This window comes from Vicia villosa, linkage group LG2 (assembly GCF_029867415.1).
Source record: "Vicia villosa cultivar HV-30 ecotype Madison, WI linkage group LG2, Vvil1.0, whole genome shotgun sequence".
Taxonomy (NCBI): Eukaryota; Viridiplantae; Streptophyta; class Magnoliopsida; order Fabales; family Fabaceae; genus Vicia; species Vicia villosa.
In genome coordinates this window covers 70,878,820-70,883,909 of record NC_081181.1, presented here as the reverse complement: position 1 = coordinate 70,883,909, position 5,090 = coordinate 70,878,820, and the positions used below count along the sequence as shown (strand labels likewise).

Genomic DNA, 5,090 nt, shown 5'->3' with positions numbered 1-5,090 from the left:
AACAGTATCCTTGAGAGTATTAACCTCTTCTCTGAGTTCTCCATTCTCTTGCTCAAAGTCATCCATTCTTTTCTTGCGACTTGAACGAGTGTTGTATGGATGAGACAGCTTGAAAGTCTTGGTTCACCTCCTTCTCCTCCTCTCTTTCTGGAGAAAGGAAAGTGACTATTAGATCCGCGACAATTCTCGTGTCAGTGCGTACGACTAAAGCGATGTATGATATGCAATTAAGTTAATATTTTTCAAGGAAACACCATAATTACGTTATGAAACATCAAACTTTTATTAATTAAGCGAAAACGCCGTTTTTTACACACTTTGAAAAAGAAATACAGAGAAATTGAGAGAAAGGACTCTAAAATTTTGACGAAGAGCCGACTTCACGTTCTAACATTTTCTTCTGTTTCTTGAGCTGAGCATTCTCTGACGTGAGCTGATCGATGATCCAGGAAGCAGGAGGGATATGATGGGAAAGTGACGTTTGTGTCACTTGTCGATCGAGTACTTCAAGTAACTCATCCTTCCTTCTTAGGATGTTATGAATCTCAACGTTTTCCGTGTTGACGATTCGATACTTGTTCTTCCAAGCATTCCTTTCTTGGCATACCTTGTTTAATGCCGCTTGTAGTTTTTCAGCATTGGTGGAGAAAAGGTATATTGGTTCCCCTAGGGGAATGGGTTCTTGATGCTGATATGGCATCCTGAGCTTGAATGCTCTGACGCGTACCCATTGAAGGTAAGGATCCAGGGAGATGCAAAGATGTTTTCCTAACAATCTTCTCCCTTTGTTGTGAACAAGACGCCAGGCTTGGACAATTTCCTTCTTCAGCATGTTGCCATGATCGTCGATGTTCTTGAAGAACAGACCCTCCAATTGGATGTTACTTGGTATATTTTTCATGGGATAGTCGTATTGACGACGGGCTAAAGCTGGATTGTAACTGATTCCTCCCTTAGTTCCAATAAGGGGTATGTTGGGAAAACTTCCGCAACTGAAGATGATCTTGGTTTCGTCGTTATCAGGACTACACCACTCAATATCCGTATGAGTGAGGGACATGATTTTCTGTGACCAGTAAAGGCCATCCCTCATGCTCCAGAAAGTGCTAGACTTCGGCAGGTGCGAAACGAACCATCCGTATAACAACGGTACGCAGCATGTGATTAATCCTCCTCGCTGCAGGTTTCTTGAATGCACAGAGTGATAAGCATCCGCAAGCAAGGTTGGAACTGGATTTCCAATTAAGAAGAGCTTAATTGCGTTGATGTCGACGAAATCGTTAATGTTAAGGAACAAAAACAATCCGTAGATAAGCAAAGCCAAGATTTCCTCAAAAGCGCTCATATCTTGGATGCTGACGAAGTACCGAGCTTGATTAAACAGGAATTTGGAGGGCAATCCTTGAATTCCTCCTCTACTCACCATATGAGTTCTGATGTCGACTACGTTCAAAGGAGTAGTTGCAGCAATGATAATGTCGTCAGGATTCTTTTCCAAACCGGAGTACGGATCTTGCGCGTACACGGGTATTCCAATCAGACGAGAGTACTCCTCCAACGTAGGCATGAGCTGATAATCTGGAAAGGTGAAGCAGTGATACGTTGGATCGTAAAATTGTACCAAGGTGGGAAGGATCCCATCCACAATGTTGGTATTGAGCCAAGGCAGAAGTTTTCCATACTTCTCCTTGAAAGCCTGGGGGTTAACCACCAGTTTTCCGAGCTTTCCCAGTTCCTCGACCTGGGGAATCTTGAAGGTGTATTTCCTAGCTCTCTTTCTCCCATAATCCATGGTATAGATCCTTAAGTCCTTTCTCTGTTTCTCTCTTTCTCTGAAGTTTAAAACGTTCGTTATTTAGTTTCCTTGAAAAACGACTCGAAAAAGACTCTTTTGTTTTTAGTTGTTATTAATGAATGATTCATGAATGCATGAATGCACACACAAGAGTTTTAAACAAACATGGCGTTGAAGGTGTTTCACCCTAAAATTTTCCCTCTTTATACATGCTATAAGTTATGAATGACCTTTATTTCGTCGTTCGAAAATCGAGAAAAAATAAAGAGTTCCGTTATTTCGAGATCATTAATTCAAGAGGTTTGTGGGGTGAATTGCAAGATAGTGAGTCATAATAAAAGGGTATGAGCTTAAAAGAGAGCATTGTGTCCGTGGCGACATTATACTTGCGATTTATTGGTGGCTCCCCGTGCAAGTTTGAGTTAGATTGATGCTATTAAATAGAGTTGGGGGTCCATTGAAGTTGCAAGTGGATTGGAATTCACTCATAAAAAAGGACTCATTAAGTATTGATGAATTTTATTCAAGTTCACTCAATCATTCATTTGTTCAAGTTCTACTCATCTTTGTGTTAATCATCATTCAAAATCCAAATTCAAATATACAAAAGTCCATACATTCATAAAAGTCCAAGCACATTTCATTACAAAAATTATACAAAAAAATCATGTTCAGAATCTAATTTCTTGATTACATCCTTCAAATATCGTTTCAAAATCCTTTACAATAAAACCTATTACAAAAAAACCCATTGAACATTACAAACTCTTCCTAAACAAAGACAAATTGATCCTGATTTCCTAAGCCATCCCCATGTGCACCGCCAAACCGATTCAAGTCCGCCTCAAAGCTCATTGCAAATTTCATTAACCATGGAAGGTATTACAAAATTCTTCACGAAATTACGCATAAAACTGGTTCAGCCCTTTACACAAATAAACCAGCAGCTCCAAGGAAAACCGAATCTCAATCCTGTATAATCAATGAACCGACCCTGCAGCAAAAATACGAACAGAAAAGAACAGCTCAGCAGAGGGGAATAAAACTTTCACATAACAGAAATCAGGGGGAGAACTCAGTATAACAGAATTGAAAATGGTAACAAACTCTCTCCATTCACGATCTTGAAACCATCCTCATCTTCATCTTTTCCAATCTTCCACAATTCACATATCATAAGAAAACTCTCTTCAATCATTCTCGATTCACCAGATAATCGGCATTTTCATTCATCTGTTCTTCAATCAACACAAAATCAAAAAAAGAAGAAAAAGAGAAAACGATAACAGATGTAACAAAACTTTCTGGATCTTGAACCTTCATCACACAAAGAACCGAACCAGAAATCTCACATCGCTGCAAACCTTGATCGCTCTCTCTTTATCTTCATTATCTTCTTCATGGAATCCTCACCAGAAAACTCGGAAGATCCATCACCATAACCTTCAATCTTCACCTCCATGGCTTCATCGCAATCATCTTCATCCTCCAATCATCACAAAGATTCACAGATAACAGACTTGAGAAAAAGAAGATGTAACAAACTTCTCTGAAAAAGAAAATTGAACTCACCGATACACATCTTTCTCTCTTCTTCATCCTTCACAGCTTCAATTTTCTTCATACGCCAAATCACCGAAAAACTCAGAAAAAAGCTTCAACAGAAACATTGATTCAATCAATCTTCAACAACATCGCATCTTCATCTGCAAACTCAGCCTGCGAGAACTTACATCATCCAAATTTCAATCCACCTTCCTCGCTTCTGCATCACAACGTAACCGTGTCTCTGCGGACAAGAACAAAATCATCATTACGACGCACGCGTTATCATATCTCAAAGAAGAAAGCGCAAGAAAATGGAAGTGTGATATCGAACGTACCTGAGCGTTCTTCCAGATATCCTTCATCATCTTCCTCAAATTGAAGACGCATCGAACGAATCCTGATCACATAGCGACGAGACGACGTGGTCGTCGTTTACTTTAATGGTGGACGGAGTTGAATCGGAGATGAGAGCCAGAGTTTGAGATCTGAAGAACGTGAGAGATGATGAGCGGAGAGATGCGAGTGAGATGAGAGGCAAAGTTGAGATCCGTCGCCGTCGCGCCGCCGTCTGAATTGAGAAAGGGGGAAGAAGCTAATGCGTCACGTTGAAATGTAAACCTAATCCTTTTCTAATTTCAATTGTGTGTTAATTGTGATTTCAATCTGATTAAGAGTTGATTAATGTGAGTAATAAATCTGTTAATCGAATCATTGACTTGGAATGATATAAAAATGTGGATCAAACAAAAGATGGATTTGAGTCCTACAACCTTGGGCCATGCCATGTCCAAAAGAATTGCTATTGCTTACCCCCCCCCCTGTCCTGAGCCCAACGCCTCAATTTTTGGCACATAAGAAAACTATAACAAAAAAGCTATTGGGCTAGACTCAGTGGGCCTGCGCCCTCATTGCTGGCAGCACCCAATTTCTGTAATAAACCCCCTGGATCCAATATAAATTCATATTAGATTTAATTTTTTTAATTAGTTTGTGTTCCATTATTTTTAGTATAACAAAATGTATGAAAAAGACATTGATCTTTGTGTCGCACGCTCGCGAAAAATGAACAGAGTCGCCACCAATATATTTATCCCATAAGGGAAAGGAATATCAGAAAACCTAACAAAGGATCAGAACAGGGTCTTGCTACCAGAGAATCTAGGTACGGGAGTCGGTTACGCAAGGGGAAGGTATTAGCACCCCTCACGCCCATCGTACTCGATGGTATCCACCTATGTTTGTTTCTATCTAAAGGGTGTGTACTATGTCTATGTCTATATGCAAAATGAATGCAAAATGTAGGGAAAATAAAGAATTGTACTCGCACGGGCCCTACCCCGCTGCCTACGTATCCTTTTCAGGAATCAGAGTTATCGTAGCTCGGCGCACGATTTTCTGTTTGTTTTTGTGTTTTTTAGTTGGGCGGAGTTAACGTTCACGCTCTTGCATAAGGGATCGCCTACGATGCGTTCGAGCGGAAATAACAATTCCCTTAGAAAGAAGGAAAAGAGATGATTGGTTTGTGTCTTTTAGCGTAGATGAGTGATGAACAGTTCCCAATACCGGGCCACTCACCACTTTCTCTACTTTGTTTTAATTTGAACCATTGTTAGGTGTTTTAAGTGTTTTTGGTTGTGTATTTTTTAAGGGAATTTACTTTGCGATTCAAATCACATAAAAATGTATAATGATCGAGAAGCAGATTAGGGAATGAATCCCACTCACTTCTATCCCATTATGTAATGTT

The 5,090-nt window shown here is 39.9% G+C and overlaps 1 long non-coding RNA gene across 1 annotated transcript; it reads right to left on the bottom strand.

Moving 5' to 3' along the window:
• Positions 1-2,129: 2,129 nt before the first annotated feature.
• Positions 2,130-3,884, bottom strand: LOC131646268 (uncharacterized). Its single transcript, XR_009297384.1, has 4 exons — positions 3,679-3,884; positions 3,368-3,584; positions 3,113-3,274; positions 2,130-3,028 (listed from the first exon to the last, which is right to left on the bottom strand). It is a non-coding gene; the product is annotated as an uncharacterized LOC131646268 (long non-coding RNA).
• Between the last annotated feature and the right edge of the window lie 1,206 nt (positions 3,885-5,090).